At 44.9% G+C, this 15,947-nt stretch overlaps 1 protein-coding gene across 1 annotated transcript in view; it reads right to left on the bottom strand.

The window, feature by feature from the left end:
- Nucleotides 1-15,947, bottom strand: part of LOC124802742 (sodium-dependent noradrenaline transporter-like) — a 423,112-nt gene that overhangs the window by 165,125 nt on the left and 242,040 nt on the right. The window lies entirely within an intron of this gene.

Genomic DNA, 15,947 nt, shown 5'->3' with positions numbered 1-15,947 from the left:
CTCTTCCTGCTGCTTTCCCCACACTGACTTTGGGAGCTATGGCTTCCCATTCATCAGGGACACTGATCCCCATCCCCCAGGTGGAGATGCATCACCCTCATCTGGCATCTCATGTCAGGAAGGGCTCCCTTGGGACACTGCCCTCCAAGGTTTCTACCAGCCTGAAACTGGATAGAAGCCAGGGAATGAAGGAGCCACAGGCTGCAGGTAATACGTCTTCGTGACCTTCCACAATCTCTGAAATTCAGGGAAGCCCTTCCATTTATTTAAATCTCCTAAGGAGAAGAAAGACAAAAAGAAGTCTTACCAGACGAAGTAGGTTCTGGTGTTCCCCATGCTGCCGAGTGCCAAATGTTCTGCTGAGGTGGCGATCCTAGTGACCCCTGAGACTCCTGATTGCACCACACAATGTGCCTCAGAACTTATGTGTATTGATACTATAACCTCTCAAGGAATGGCAGCAGGTGACCCTGGGGCATACCCTGCCTCCTTGGTCCCTTTATGCCCACCCAATATATCGGCAGCATGGTTCTTCATTGGAATTGTAGTAATTTTTTCTACCACATGGCTAAGCTATGACACCTCTTAATTTCCTCCCCTGCTTCTTGCATTGCACTTCAGGAAACTTGGTTTCCAGCAATGTGGATTCCTGCCCATCATGGCAACTAGGGAACTGTGCCAACTACGAAAAGATGTCGGGCGGAGTTTGCACATATGTTCTGGACTCTGTATATAGCGAACTAGTGCATCTTGATGCAACTTTGGAGGCTGGGGCTGTTTGGGTAAGGGCATTTTAGGATTTTAACAACTGTGAAGTGCCTCAGAATATGTCTGAATTTTTTCTCAGCTCTCCCCATCTTTCCACCTTCCCCAATCTTGGGCGACTTCAATGCCCATAACGCTTTGTGGGATGGGACGAGATTGAAAACTTACTTGCAGATCTCTCGACCTGTGTTTCTTGAATACTGGTTCCCCCACACACTTCATTGTGGCACATGGAACTTACTCAGCCACTGATATTTCTGTTTGTAGCGCTGGTCTTCTCCCATCCATTCACTGGAGAGTCCACAATTACCTATGAGGTAGTGACCACCTTTTGAACTTCCTGTCCCTCCCTCAGTGTCACTTCCCTGGGTTCTCAACAATGCCAACTGGGATAATTTCCCCCCACTGTCGTTCTTAGCTCCCCACTAGATAGAGATATTGACATGGCTGTCCAGAGTGCAACATCAGCCATTTTATTGCCAACACACTTAGTGATCCCTTATTCTTCAGGGTCCCCCCCCCCCTCCCCCCAATTGGAAGATAGTACCTTAGTGGACCTTGCAAATCACCGAGCCATTAGAGATCGCTGATGAGCTCTCCAACGCCATAAGTGGCATCCATCGAAGGAGCACCTTATTGTCTTTAAATGGTTAAATGGCTCTGTGGCTGGGTCCACCATGAAATAAAATAACGGAAGCAACCACTGGGCCACGTATGACGCCTTTTTTTAAAATTTTGAAATGTGTGTGAAATCTTATAGGACTTAACTGCTAAGGTTATCAGTCCCTAAGCTTACACACTACTTAACCTAAATTATCTTAAGGACAAACACACACACACCCATGCCCGAGGGAGGACTCGAACCTCCACCGTGTCCAGCCGCACAGTCCATGACTGCAGTGCCCGAGACCGCTCGGCTAATCCCCCACGGCATGTCTCCTTTACAAGTTTGGGTGAAGATAAGACACCGATACTGATACCAGTTCTATTACCTTGAATGATGCTGTCTTCACTGATCCAGATACTGTCGCTGAACATTTTGCTTCGCATTATGCTCGAGTCTCTGTGTCTGAGAACTACCAATCTACCTTTCATTTCCTCAAACAGTGGATGGAGAGAATGCACTTATGTTTGACTACACACCACCTGGAGTCCTACAGTGCCTCATTAGGTAGTGGATTGTCAGCGTAATCTCTTTACGATTTTCAACCATATCTTGATGATGAAACTGGGTAAGCATATGCTAAAGATGGACAGCTGTCGCCCAATTAGTCTCACCAATGTTCTCTGCTAGTTGCTCAAACGTGTGGTGAGCTGCTAGCTGAGTTGGCTTCTTGAGTTTCGAGGCCTTCTTGGTCCACCCCACTCTTTTTGCCAAGACCGTTCCATTGCTGATAATTTGGTTGCCTAGAGTGTGCCACCCAGACCGCTTTTGACCAGTGTCAGTACCTTACTGTTGTCTTCTTCGACCTACAAAAGGCTTATGACATCTCATGGCGACACCATATCCTCGCTAGCTTACATGAGTAGGGTCTCCAAGACCCGCTTCCGTTTTTTGTCCAGAAGTGCTTGTCATACCAGACTTTCTGGGCTCGAATTGTTGTCCCATAGGACTCCACATTGAGTATCTCTCTCTTTCTAGTAGTCATCAACGGTCTAGCAGCAGCTGTGGGCCTTCAATGTCATCCTTCTTGTATTCTGACCTTTTCTGCTTTTATTATTGGTCCTCTAATATAGATATCACTGAATTCCAACTGCAGGGTGTCATTTAAAAGGTGAAGTCATGGGTACTCACCCACAGCTTCCAGTTTTCAGCCACCAAGACTCATGTTATGCACTTCTGTCGACGTCATATTGTTTATCCACAACCAGAGCTTTACCTCAGCAACCATTTACTTAATGTGGTGGATACTTACCGTTCTTAGACGCCTGGTTGACCTGGCTTTCCATTTTCGCCAACTGAAGCACCTTAATACACTTCAGTAATACCAGCTGGGATCCTGTCCCATCTTGGTTACGGGAGTCTGGCATATGGTTCAGCATCCTCTTCAGCATTGCAGTCACTGTACTGAATACACCACTGTGGGGTCAGAGTTGCGACAGGACTTTTTCGAACTAGCCCTTTGAACAGCTTACTCATGGAGGCTGGGGTCCCTCCACTATGGATCAGGCGCCAGCAATATCGACTCATTTATGCTGTAAATGTTTGCAGCTCCCCTAAGCACCTGAACTACCATGTCCTTTCTCCTAGTAAGGAGATCCACCTCCCACAACAGTGACACAGAACTGCGGAGACAACTGCAATCCGACTACAATGTGTCTGCTCTGAAATCAAAATTCCCCCACTGTCACCTCTTATCAGGCAGCAATTTTGTACATCTCCAAGGCATATACCCCAATCTCAGATCTGTATCAATTTATCCTTTAGACTGAAAGATTCCATTGATCCCATTGTTTTTCACCGCTTGTTCCTGGCTGATCTTGATGCACTATTTGATTCAGAAGTGGTATACACTAAAGGCTTAGTGGTCGCTGGATGAACTGGTTTTGTATATACACATGCAAGGTGCAGTGAATTGCTGCTGAATGGATGCAGTGTCTTCATTGCTAAATTGGTGGTCATCAAACTAGCCCTTATCCACACTCGTTCTTGTAGTGGTAAGAGGCTTCTATTCTGCAGTGACTCCCACTCAGCAGTATCCTCGTCACCTGTTAGTCACAACTATTCAGGATATTCTTTCTGACCTCCATCAAGCTGGGTGCTGGTCATCTTTGTTTGGACCCCTGCACACGTTGGGATCTCAGGGAACGAACATGCTGACTAGTTGGCAAAGTTGGATAGTAGGAGGCCAGTTTTAGAAATGGGGGTCCCAGAACTGGACCTTCAGCCGACTCTACACCATCATTTGCTGGAGGTCTGGAACTGGGAATGTTCCACCCTGCACTCTCCAAAAGAAATGAGAGCAATAATAATAAAAAAAACACGATCATATGGCAGTCTTCCCTTCGCGCTTTTTGCAGGGAATCAGCTGTCCTTTGTTGGCTACACACTGGACACACTTGGCTGATCCATGACCATATTCGTCCACTGAGGACATCCTTTATTGGCGATTTGGTGCCTGCCTGACAATAACCTACATCCTACTAGACTCCCAGTTTGGCTGCTTTGCGGCGATATCTTAAACTTACTAACATGCTACTACCTCTATTGCTAGCCGGCGATACCAAGGCAGCTGACCTGGTTTTATGTTTTCCCTGCGAAGATTGTTTCTGCTCGTCTCTGTGAGGTGGCTCGCTTGGTTTCATTGGCCGCCAGAGGGGTTGGAGGGGTACCCCTCGCCTCCTCTGGCCCAGAGGACCAACAGCGGCTCGTGGCTCTTGCTCCTTGATCCGGTTTGGCCCCTACCCTTCCCACTTTTTATTCTCCTTATACTTTTATATTTGCGTTTTTAATGTTTTGTCTTTCCTGAAATTTTATCATCTTGTCCATGTTCTGGTTTTCTTGGGGTAACAGGGGACGAGACGGTGCTGGTTGGCTGCAGAGGGCACGTCTCTCACCACATACCATGCTCCAGCGACCTCCAGCTACGTTTTGGGCAGCGTGGGTTGTCCATCTTAATCCTCCTCGCTGCTCTCCTACAACTCCTTGCTTTTATCTCTGTCTTATTATATCTTGGTTCCAGCTGGGCTTCCTGGAATTTGTCTTTTGTATTCTTCCTCTGAGAATTATTCCTGGCTCGATGTATACAGGATGAAGGAACTGATGACACTGCAGTTTAGTCTGTTTAACTATAAAAAACCAATCAACCAATTAACTGGAGTCACTTTGATTTCTCCCATATGATGTTGTGTACTGTTCCATGCTCTCTAACTGCCCTTTGAATCTGATTACATTTCTGAAAAGACTACAGTACCCAACAGCATGGTCGACATTCCAGTTTCCGCAGTCACAGTTATCGCTGATTCTGGGTTCCCGGTAATGCGTGGGCTTACGTCATAAAGTTTAGTTGTTTTTTTGTACAAAGTGGAAATAAATATGTTATGGTGCATTGAACGATATTCCAAGAGTAGAGTATTTTTTAAATAAGAAGAGAGAGAGTGAGAGAGTGAAAATTTCCCCTTCTTAGCAGTGAAATCTTCGGAGAAGCGTCCGGTGCTAGCAGAAGACATCGGCGCTGCAAGAAAGCAGAACCAGCATTCCTCAACAAGTAAGTCCACGAAAACGCTTAACATTTCACTAGGCCACCGCAACATGTCAACTTTCCTATGTTTTAATTCAGATTCTGCACTCCATCAATCAGATACAGACGAAGAATGACATTTTGACAAACACGCTAAGTGGAATCAGCAGTTGTGTGATCGGCAAGAGTAATGCTGTTAAAGAGGAAATTACTTCTTCAAATGGAGCTCTGAAGGCGGCGCTCAGTGAGGAAGTTGACACTCTAGCAAATAAAGTGCAAAAGTTAGAGAACAGAATCCCTAAGATGGAAAATTGGATTTTAAACTGTCCAAAATGACTTGCTAGAAGAAACAGACATTAGAGAAATACAGAAAGAACAAATAAATCATTTTGTAACAATGGATAAGTGATTGTTTAGTTGTCACACGTGTGAATGTAAGAGAACATATAGCTGTTCAATAGCGCGGCTCTGAAGCCAAATGGTCAGTTTGGTTCGAGAAGCCGTGGGGCACGGATGTGCTATTTACGTCCCTCCTGTGGAGAGCAAACTTGATGTGTGTCTACTTGCTTCGGCCGTTTCGAGCGTCCTAGTGTTTTTATCATTTAGAATGGATGACTCTTACAGAAAATCGACATTGAAATTCAGTTTCAGGAGTAAATTGACTCGGTCAGAATCTCTGGAAGCAGAAAGTTTTCTCCAAGACGAAGTAAAGGTCCCAAATGATGAGCTTGTTACTAGACACTTTTCCATAGTCAGTAGTGTGGTGCATGAAAAGCTTCTCAATGACGCAACCTGCGACAGAAGCCTTCGAGGGATAAAAACGGGCTCAAATTCTGCCACTCGGATGATAATGTGGGTGCTGTGGAGATCGCTCACGCCGGGCTGGAATTGCGGATGAACCAAGTCTTTGAACTATTTTCGAAATGCCCGCAGACGAGGTGATGTCTGAACTCCGTCCTTACAGAATGCATGGACATGTTGCTGAGAAATGGGCTCATTTCAGCATATAATGGGGTGTGACAGGTCTGCATTACTTTCAATAAACATGTCCTGTCCTGTATAAACATTAGAGGATGCAGAGTCATCATCATTTACGACAGACAACTGAAGAGGTGCTCGGAGTGCCGTAAATAAGGCCACATGTGGTCAGAATGTCTGTAGACGAGGATAGCACAACTGCTACTTACAGGCCCAATCCTTCCCCCATTCCCAACATCCCTATCTGTGACAGACGTGGCAGCGTTCAAGTATTAAGTCAGCACGTTGAGGCTCTGACAGCCCCTAGCGACACTCTACTGATGACTTAGGCACTGCAGAGGAACCATGGAAATCAAGCAACTCTCACTATCATCACAGCCAATGGAAGCATAAATGTTGACACCATGGTAGTGCCCGCAGTGGTGTTGGTGCCAGACCATTGGGACTCTTTGCTACCAACCTACATGAAAGCCCAATCATAAACACCGATCGCTGAAGAAGCACAAGAGAAGGTGGAGGACATCATTCGATGGCCATGTAATACAGTTACAAACAGATGATGCTCCATCTCGCCCAGAGATAGTGCGCTGATAGAAGCCATGAAAACAACGTGCAACCTATGCCCACTAAATGGACCAGACACTATTGAACCCCTGTTAAAAGTGACACAATCTGACGATGATTGCAAGGGTGGACAATGCTCCCCTGCCACTGCAGCGCCAACGTCGACGACGAACCCCTTGAAGGTGCTAATGGCTGATGCTTCCCCCTGCCCATCACTGTGGGTCGATGATGACGACGAATATACGGTGACTAAAGTTGTGCCAGTGCCCAAGGTCCCAGCAGGCCATGATTAATAAATTACTGGTAAAGTGGAAAAGATGCACGAATCGACACTGAAAAAGATGTCGAATCATCACATCCATTTGCTGCAATGTGTGTCCCTGTACCTGCAGACGTGCAGCAGGCCTATTGGATTGGTTCCATCAATCTCAACACCGTTGGTTCGAAAGTGAAGCTTCAATGGCCGCGCGATATGCTAAGACTGTCAGATGAGGACATTATGCTTATGACAGAAATTCGTTTGGAAATCTTTCCAGGCATTAGTGTTACGCCTTGTACGTTACTCCTGCTGGTGATGCTGGCAGCGGTATGGCCACACTGGCGCGAGTCGGCATAGAGGCTTACAAAGTGAGGTATTTGCCATTGGCCACATGACACAAGGTACACAGCTTGTAGATAGATATTCCCCCTCTGGCATGGACATGAGATATGACCAGTCGTATTTCTATTCAGAGGAGATGAAGCCTCTCTTCTTTGGATTCTATGTCAACTGCATCCATGGTGGTGACTTCAATAGCATATTTCATCCAAAAGATCAGTCACCCAGTTACACCACGTACCTGAAATTCGTCAGCTGGTGCAAGAACTATGTCTTCTAGAGAATTGGGAAAGGGTGCATGGCAACTGCCCAGAGAATACACATACGTCGCCAGTAACTCTGCAAATCGCCTCAATCGCATTTATGTCTCCCCGATCAGACGGCAGTAACGATGCACGCAGAAAGACAGTCGTTAGCCTTTTCCGATCGTAGCCCACCTCTCTCCGTCGTCACAAGGTATACAGCAGTCGTGGCTGCTGGAAAATGAGGGTGGAAAATGAAAATGTCGTCGACTTATAGAGGAGACATGGACTGCCTGCAAAGATCGACAGCTGAGATATGCCTCCACGTTGAAACAGTGACTTGAATGCTCTAAATTGGCACTACAACGTTCAGTGATCCAATATGAAAGAGAACAATCGTGCCTTTGATATCGCCACACGACGGAATATTTCAGTACACTGCTCAAAAACTCATCGTAAGCCCACCATCTCCTGACAGATAGACAGAGATTCGTCGCATCAAGGTGAAGATCATCTCACATATGTGGCAATGTCTCGAAGGTGTCGTGGTGGGAGCATACTGTCAAGATTGGGTCAACAGTGATCCTCTGTCTATGCACCATATTCTTCTTGAATGGCAACAGCGATGACGAACGATGATTCACGTTCTTGACATGCCAGATGGTCGCCGTTTGACTACATAGGCACACATTGCGAATGCATTCGTTGACCACTGCTGCCGGTTTTACCATGAGAGCAAAGTTATGGTACAGCTTTTGCTAAAGTGTCACAGTCGACATCAGGGCTTGAAATATTGTGTAAAGTTACTTGTTTTGGTACAGCGGTGCGACCTCTCGACCGTTTCCATCCCCTTGGCTGTACACAAATTCCATCTCGGTTTGTTCCGACACGAATACGGGGCCATTTTGCTGTTTAACAGATGCGTCAAACACACAGCGTGCAACACACAAGGAACACACGGCAAGTGGTCAAAAGAACTTTCATTCGTCAGCGCCACTTACCGTGGCAACCATGCATTTCCGGCCACATGTTCGGAGGACCTTTTTTCTTCGAGTCAGAAATTCGTCTCTGCAGTTTGTCAGTTTTATTAATGTTCAACCTGTACATATAAACGTGGTCAGAGGAACTTTCATTCGTCAGCGCCACTTACCGTGGCAACCATGCATTTCCGGCCACATGTTCGTAGGACCTTTTTTCTTCGAGTCAGAAATTCGTCTGTGCAGTTTGTCGGTTTTATTAATGTTCAACCTGTACATATAAACAAAAAACATTGTTATGGTAAAACATCTCTGCGACTTTGATTTTCTTCTTCTCACTTATAGCCTGAATAATATGTTGTAGATTGTTATAAAGGAGTATTTAAAAATGGTAGGCGTCGCTGCCTTCAGGGTGGAGAGGTCTGGGTGGGTTTTCTGGTACCTCTTCAGACTTTAGGGAGGTCCGGTATGGGATGCACTCAGCCCTTACGAGGCCAAATGAGGAGCTGCTACACTAGAGAAGCAGCGATATCATCAGATTGGCGATAACAGCTGGAGGATCACATGTCCCACGATCGTAGAGCGGCCTTTACTTTAATTAGTAGATGTTCGTTCTGGTCCTGGGGTTTCGCCTTTCTGTAAATAAAACAGTGAAGTATATCTAACAGTCAGTATTTACAGAATGGGGGCAACACACATTTAGTGTGGGGTGCTCGCTCCCTCCAATAAATGCTGTCGAAAACTAACGGGGCACTCTAAAGTGTATGTTTGTGGTCCTAAACCGCCGCCATGGACTCTATGGACTCTTTTTTTTCATGTCTTCTGACTGGTTTGGTGTTTGATTCAGCTCACCGAGAATTCCTCTCCTGTGCTAACCTCTTCATGTCAGAGTTGCTGGACGTATTCCAATCTCTGTCTTCCCCTACGGTTTTTACCCTCTACAGCTCCCTCTAATACCATGGAAGTTATTTCTCGATTTCTTAACAGATGTGCTACCGTTTTCCTCTTTTTCTTGTCAGTGTTTTCCACATATTCCTTTCCTTGCCGATTCTGCGGAGAACATCCTTATGCCTACCTTACCGGTCCAAATAATTTTCAACATCTCAAATGCTTCGATTCTCTTCTCTTCTGGTTTTCCCACAGTCCATGTTTCACTACCATACAATGCTGTGCTCCAAACGTACATTCTCAAGAATTTGTTTCTCAAATTAAGGCTTACGTTTGATTCTAGTAGACTATCGCCCTTTCTGCCAGTGCTAGTCTGCTTTTGATGTCCTCCTTGCAATGTCATTGGTTATTTTGCTGCATATGTAGCAGAATTCCTTACGTTCATCTAGTTCGTGATCACCAAACCTGATGCTCAATTTCTTGCTGTTCTCATCTGTGCTGCCTCTCCTTACTTCCGTCTGTTTTCGATTTACCCTCAGTCTACATTCTGTACTCATTAGATGGTTCATTCCACTCAGCAGATCCTGTCACTCTTCTTCACTTTCACTGAGGGTAGCAATGTCATCAGAGAATCTTATCATTGGTATCGTTTCATATTGAATTTTAGTTCCATTCTTGAAGCTGTCTTTTATTTCCGTCATTGATTCTTCCATGTATAGATGGACCAAAAGCGGCTAAAGACTACATCCCTGTCTCAATCCTTTTTAATCCGAGCACTTTGTTCTTTGTCTTCCATTGTTATTGTTCCCTCTTGGCTCTTGTGCACACTGTATATTACCAGCCTTTCCCTGTAGCTTCAGCCTATTTTTCTCAGAATTTCGAACATCACAATTTGACATTGTCGAACGCTTTTTCCAGGTCGACATATCCTATCAACGGGTTTTGATTTTTCTTTAGTGTTGCTTTCATTATCAACTGCAATGTCAGAATCACCTCTCTGGTACCTTTACCTTTCCTAACACATCCTCAGTTATCTTTTCCATTCTTCTGTATATTTTTCTTGTCAGCGGCTTGGATGCATGAGCTGTTAAGCTGATTGTGCGATAATTCTCGCACTTGTCAGCTCTTGCAATCTTGGGAATTGTGCGGATGATGTTTTTCCGAAACTCAAATCGTATATCGGCAGACTCATATATTCTACACAACAACTTGAATAGTCGCTTTGTTGCCATTTCTCCAGCCGGCCGGATTGGCCGAGCGGTTCTAGGCGATTCAGTCTGGAACCGCGCAACCGCTAAGATCGCAGGTTCGAATCCTGCCTCGGGCATGGATGTGTCTGATGTCCTTAGGTCAGTTAGGTTTAAGTAGTTCTATGTTCTAGGGGACTGATGACCTCAGATGTTAAGTCCTATAGTGCTCACAGCCATTTGAGCCATTTCCCCCAATGATTTTAGAAATTCTGACGGAATGTTTTCTATCCCTTCTGCCTTCTTGATCTTAAATCTTCCAAAGTTCTATGAAATTCTAATACTGGATCCCCTATGTCTTCTATATCGACACCTGTCTCTTCTTGTGTCACGTGATCAGGGAAGTCTTTCTCATAAAGACCTCCAAAGTTCGCTTTCCACCTATCTGTTCTCTCCTCTGCAATTAACAGTGGATATGATCTCCATAGGGCACTTGTACAGCAATGGGAGACATTACTACAACCTTATTAGGACGGTGTAATCCACGATGATGAGGGGAGAGAGTGGTCTTATAGGCTATGAACAGATTTCTGGTGCACCTCTCCCCTCATCGGTGCCACGCGTCACAACGTTTCTAGAGTGTCATACATGACTGCTCGTGCCTCATCTTGTTTCACGAATTTCGGTGATCGCTTTATTGAATCAGAGAATGTTTCATATAAGGGTCACCTTTTCTTTCGAATGATCTGGCTGCATCGTTTCTCTATTTTGTTTTTCGTAGATGTAGTTGGTATGATCAGAGTCTTCGACAATCTGTTCTTTCTGCTTCTAACTGAGAAATGTTAGTAAGGCTTAGCGCCTTAGCTCATATTCTACTAACTTCTACCTTCATATTTCAGAAAGAATCTAAGCCAACGTGCTCTGTGGGAAAACAACAGAATATTAAAACTGGAGCACTTGAGAAAAGTGACGACACTGTATAATGTTAAAATTTATTGAAAAACTAAATCAATAAAAGAAGCGGCACTAGAGCAGATAAGGACATAAAGATCAAGACTCGCAAAAGTGTCTAGATGAATCAGGACTCGAACTAGTTTCCTCTGTTCCCATTTACGTGGAAATTAGCTTACTGTACCGTCATCAGCTATGCAGCGTGGTGTGCTCGGGCAATAATGGTGTCTGGAGAAGTCATTTAAGAAACTTAAACAGTTTGCTTAGTCAGAACGGTTTCATCACCAACAGGGACCCCTGCAACACAAAATCCTATATGGATCAGAAACATAAATAGCACCGACGTCCACAAACATATAAACAGTTTATGTCAAGTACCTCCTAGCTGTGGGTAGACAATTTCTCCGGAATATCTAGAAGCACTAGTCCCACAAAGTATGCAGAAGAGTTACGGAAGGAGATGCTAATAAAAGTGAAGCCATGAGGACGGGTCGTGATTCACGCCTGGATAGGTCAGTAGTGAAAGGCGAGGTGCAGGGTTCAATCCCCGATCCAGTACAAAGCATTAATATGCCAGAAAACTCCAGAACAGTGCCCACTGTGACACTTACCAAGACGCTCACGTAAGCAATCTTTTGAAGCCAAATGACAAAGAAAGAGGCCTTAATTAATTAAAATCTAATTTACTTTCATGTGGAATATTGATTCCCTTGTTCGAAGTAACACTCTGGGGTACTTCATTTTTTTAATATTATATTTTATTTCCGTGTCTGCGTAGCTTTACAGCAAATTTGCCACACAAAGAAAAATCGGAGAATAAAGAGACAATAACAGCCAAAATCGTTGTATACTGCAGAAGAGTATCTCAGCATCTGATCTACAAGGGGCAGTCAAATGAAAACAGAAAGTGCGTCACAACGATACCATGGAATGGATCCATTCAAACGTAGTCACCACACACGTTAAGACATTTATTCCATTGTGAGACGAGATGATTAGTTCCTTTTTCGGGGAACGTGGCTGGCTGCTGACTGATCCACAACCACACCCAGTCACGCACATCGACGCCAACACGTCTTTCTTCACGCCGCCAACAATGTGAAAATAGGACGGTGAACGATGTGGGCTGTATGGATGATGTTTCAGTGTTTCCCAACCAAATCACTAAAGCATATTATTCGTTCGGCTGGCAGTGTGGGGGGGGGGGGGGGGGGAGGAGGCGTTATCGTGCAACTTCGACTGCAGTGGCCTTCTGCTGGTCGTGTTCGTCGAGCATGGAACCACATCCAATGCGCAGAGCTATGAAGCCACTTTGCTGAAGCTGTGATGTGCCATACAGTCAAACCGCCCAGGAAAGCTGTCAGACAGATTCATCCTGTTGCACGATAACGTGCACCTCCACACTGCAAATCGGATGTAGGCAACACTTCAGCAATGTGTTGGGGAACACTGCAACATCTTCCGTATAGCTTGGATCTTTCACTGTGTGATTTTTATATCGTTGGTGTGCTGTTATAAGCTGCTGCCAGTACACCAGGCGGCAAAGAGGTTGCGAGAAGATCGATAGTAATCGCAAACAAAGCACCTATCAGGAAAGAGGCCAAGAACAGATTCGCAGGCAACTGGCCGCCAACGCCCTCTCGACCGCCACTATTTAGATCGCCGCCTCGGACTGGAGGGCCAGTCAGTCATCCAGTGAGTCAACGAGTCGATCATCAGTCGCAGCCCAGTGGGAGTCGCAGTCGCAGTTAGCTCAGCCTCTAGCTCAGAGTCAGTCAGTACCTAACGAGCCGAGTAGTGTACATAGCGGGACTTGTAATTCACCAGCAGTGGGGCTAACGTGCACTATTACAGAGAGCTTGGACTACAACACCTGGACTATCTTCAGTTAAGTAACTTTCTGTTCTTATGATTAACAAAGAAGCCTGTTAATATACGTGTGCAGTTCTGCTATAGGAAGAGTATACCAGTCACCAAACAACATCCTCTCCTTGCTTCCCACGGTACAAGCCGACAATAAGAATCGAGACGACACACAAAACTGGTGACGAGGATGGTATTCGAACACACGCGTGCAAAGAACGGCTCAAAAATTGCAACGATGCTTTCGCAGTATAAATACAAAATTTTGTACAGACCTATGGCAAAGCATGGGAATGCAGACGCCCTATCTCGCCTTCCGATTGGTCCAGACTCTGATTTTGATGCATCTGCCGCATCTTGTTGCTAAATCGATGCCCAGGACTGTGAATTGCTGGAATCTTTTCCCTTGCACTACAGAACAATTGCAATGGCTCTGAGACCTATGGGACTTAACATCTGTGGTCATCAGTCCCCTAGAACTTAGAACTACTTAAACCTAACTAACCTAAGGACATCACACATATCCATGCCCGAGGCAGGATTCGAACCTGCGACCGTAGCAGTCACGCGGTTCCGGACTGAGCGCCTACACCGCTAGACCACCACGGCCGGCGAAAAATTGCACAGGCCATGGAAGCAGACCTGTATCTCAAGATTTTGCTGCATTATATTTGCACGTCTAAGACAACCATTAGTATTCGCTGACAATTGGAGGTGCCCCGTCTTCAAAGAAGCGTTTTTATGTAGGAAATGTCCTCCTTTGTGTCGGTGGCGCCTAAGCTTCCGAGGAACGAAGCCGTTATCCGCGTATCAAGAGGTATAACATTCCCTTTGCCTTTCTCAGTAATTGACAGTATGTGACGTCAGGCTGTTACTGAGAACCAGTCATTCAAAGATCATACAAAGTCCGCGACGTGGCCAGGATGCCCCTTTCTCCTCTCCGAACATCAGTGCCCTCGGAAGACACGAACGGTTACAGAATTCGGCTCCAGGCACTTGTCGACTAAGTCTCGTTGCAAAAAAACGTTCAAATGTGTGTGAATTCCTAAGGGACCAAACTGCTGAGGTTATCGACCCCTAGACTTACACACTACTTAAATTAACTTATGCTATGAACAACACACACATCCTTGCTCGATGGAGGATTCGAACCTCCAGCGGTAGGGGCCGCGCAATCCGTGACATGGCGCCTAGACCGCGCGGTCATTCCGCGCTGCCAGTCTCGTTGCAGTTTTGCTCTTTATTACCTTCGAAGAGAGAGGCGTAATGCAGCTCATAATAAACGGACAACGTTTTAAAGTGGCGGGAGAAACTGATTCTGGCAGGACTACTGTAGCAGCCTGTTGGATGCTCCAAGAGGTGGCCGCTGTGTCCGAACGGTTGTAGGCACTTCAGTCCGGAACCGCGCTGCTGCTACGGTCGCAGGTTCGAATCCTGCCTCGGGCATGGATGTATGTGATGTCCTTAGGTTAGTTAGGTTTAAATAGTTCTAAGTCTTGGGGACTGATGACCTCGGATGTTTAAGTCCCATAGAGCTTAGAGCCATCTGAACCATTTTTTGATGCTCCAAGCCAACTGCGTCATGCTGTAGGAAGACATCACAAATCCCCTGAATCCATCCTTGTCGCATCGTGCATCGACCGGACTCTCATGAATGCAATGATCTCTCTATCTCTCTGGCTTATCATGAAAGCTTTAACCCGATACTGTTTGCAGTATGGAGGTTAAATTTTCTAGAATATCTGCACTTTCATCACCACTTCATAACCTCTGTCTAGGAATTTACTTACAACGCCTGTTCTCTTAAAGTGTCATTGTTTGGCTTATAACTGTCTGAAGTGAATACTTGGCTACAACTATATGTATGAGAAGGTTGTCAATGTGTAAGTTCTTCTACTTCTTCTTCTTCTTCTTCTTCTTCTTCCTTTCACAAATTAGGTCTATCGACGTGGTCTGGCCTCAGTTCAATCTTCTAACTGCCCGTCCTATTTTCCCCATTCCTTTGGGTTTGTAAATGAAGGCCATCTTTGGAATCCTTGTTACTTCCATTCGTTCGATATCTTTCTTCCAGATTTGTTTATGTTCTTCTATTTTGTGATTTACTGTAAGAATATTTAGTCTTTTGTTTTCATTAGGAATCACGTTCAACTTAGGGCGACCTTCAACTGCTGGAAAAAATTTCATTTCAGCCGCCTGAACATGTCTAGAATCTTTTCTTTTCATAACCCAGGTTTCATTGCCATGCAGTACATAAGATAATCGTTATCAGCTTGCAGGATTTCATTTTTGTGTCTCTTTGCGCATTTTTTAATTTTCTGCTTACGCTCCGATATCTCGTCAAATTGATATCTGCATATTTTGTTAAAAGTAATAAAGCTCCATAGGCAACTAAAATGCTGAACTTGTTCCGGAAACTGATCTTTAGTTACATTTTTCTTCGTATTGGGTATTTCTAGTGGACTATCTTAGTTTTATTTACTGTTATCTTAAAATTATAATACTCTCCAATTAAGTTTAAAAGGTAGACTGACTTTTGTAGGTCGCCTTCAGAATTTGGTGACAGTACAAGGTTGTCTGCGTTTTATAGAACATTAAAATATTTATTCTTGTTTATATGGATCCATTCTGGCGCTCTTTCTTTCATCTTCGGATGCCATCGTCTACATAAATAATAAAAATAGTAGGCAATAGTAGACACACTCTTTAATCAAAATCTTTTCCGCTGTGAAATTGGGGACGTCAAATAAAATATA

Source organism: Schistocerca piceifrons, chromosome 6 (assembly GCF_021461385.2).
Source record: "Schistocerca piceifrons isolate TAMUIC-IGC-003096 chromosome 6, iqSchPice1.1, whole genome shotgun sequence".
Lineage (NCBI taxonomy): Eukaryota > Metazoa > Arthropoda > Insecta > Orthoptera > Acrididae > Schistocerca > Schistocerca piceifrons.
The sequence above is the reverse complement of the archived record's forward strand: the minus strand, read 5'-3'. Positions and strand labels throughout refer to the sequence as shown.